This window comes from Zalophus californianus, chromosome 1 (genome assembly GCF_009762305.2).
Source record: "Zalophus californianus isolate mZalCal1 chromosome 1, mZalCal1.pri.v2, whole genome shotgun sequence".
Lineage (NCBI taxonomy): Eukaryota > Metazoa > Chordata > Mammalia > Carnivora > Otariidae > Zalophus > Zalophus californianus.
The window spans coordinates 38,667,525-38,669,383 of NC_045595.1; positions in this window are offsets into that span (position 1 = coordinate 38,667,525).

Here is a 1,859-nt window from a genome sequence, read left to right on the forward strand (position 1 = left end):
CCTCAATGAGATATGACAGTAAGGACTGTTTCGCTGCTTAGGGCAGGGCTTCTAGAAGCACAGCCTCTGGAATCCACCCTCAGTGGGCTTGTTGGCAGTTTTGTTTTTTTTTTTTAAGATTTATTTATTTGAGAGAGAGAATGAGAGTGTAGGGGAGAGGGGCAGGGAGAGCCCCAAGCAAACTCTGTGTTGAGCATGGAGTCCGAGGCAGGGCTCCATGATCAGGACCCCGAGATCAGAACTGGAGCAGAAACCATGAGTGGGTTACACCCCACCACCTCCGTCATCTAGGCACCCCTTGTTGGCAGTTTTATACACAAGGCGGGTTTGTGCATGGCAGTGTAAATGGCATACTTAGGCATGCAATGAAGCAAGAGGGTCCAAGATCGGGCTTGGGAGACAGACAACCTGGTTCATATCTTGGCTCCTACACTTGCTAAATCCTATGACTTTGGGCAGGTCACTTAACCACATTGAATGAGTCTGCTCCTCTGTCAATCAGGGACAGGGACGATTCAATAAGATACTGCATATAAAGGGTCTAGCATACAAGTACTCAGTGAGTATCCATAGTGTGGTTTAGAGGAGGAGTCTGCTGTCAGACTGTCTGCATTTGAATCCTGACCCCCACTTTTCCAGCTCAGAGACCTTGGGCAAGTCACCTCATTTCACGGGAGAAGGTAGGTCCCCATGAGGATTAAGTTTATACATATAATGTATAACAGAACCGGGCATAGAGTCTGTGCTTGATCAATGTTATTATTAGTTGCATTATGATTATGGCTTCATTGCTTGTTTCTATTTTGTTTGTGGAACCATGAACGCTGGCCTCCACACATATGGAGAGAGATTACTCTAAAAGTTGGGGGTGATGTGGAGGGAAAACAGTTCGTGGCAGGCCGCTATCCCCCAGTAAATTGGAAGAAGCATCTCTAGGCTGGAAAACACTCCCTCTGGAATCAGATAGGCCTTCGGTCTGCCGCTCACCGGCTAAGTGATGCTGGGTAATTTTGCCACTGTTTTTCACTCAGTCAACTCATCTGGAGAATAATGGTAACAAGCTGAACAGGGGACTTGAGCTAATATACACAAATGTGCTTTGTGAATTCATAAATACTACCTATATTTAAAGGGTTATGAATCGAGAAACACACAGACTTTAAAAGCACACTAACATCGGAATTTTCACTCGAATGAGGGCAAACTAAACACTTTTTTTTTGTATATGTGCTTCTATATTTCCTCCCTTTGGGGGGGAAAAATGAAAAAGTTCTCATTTCAGGTAGGAAAAGAATGAAGGTACCTTCATTTCCGGTAGTGCCGGCACCCTGGATTCACCACCAGCTGCTCTAACACCAAACACACCATCTTTCCCCCCACCCAGGAGACTCAAAGTAACTGTATTTCTCTTTGCTGAGTTCCTGTGGGTACTTCAAAGCCTGGAGACTTTGCAGATGTCTTGGTGGTGATTTCCCTTTAGCAAACACATGGGAAATACTTCAATAAGACAGAAAGACCAGCTCCACAAAAGAAAATTGGGAGCAAGAGAGAGATGGCTTGCAAGCTGAGCCCAAAGAGCCAGGTCGCCAGATACTCACTTCTCAGATGGACGGCCTGAATTTGCAGCAGGGGTCTATTCCTTCGGCTCACCCTAACACTTACAGCAAGGAGGCATTTCTTAGGCACCATGTCAAAACCGAACTTGACTAGAAGAAATGTTTTGAAATGCCTCACCGTTGCAAAGAGCCTCCCGGCATGCCACCACCCCCATGGGAAGATAAGAACAGTGGCCTCTCGGACCTGAGAAGGGCGGGGCCGGCTGGCAGAGGGTGGATCTAATCGCACCTTGTGTCATTTCC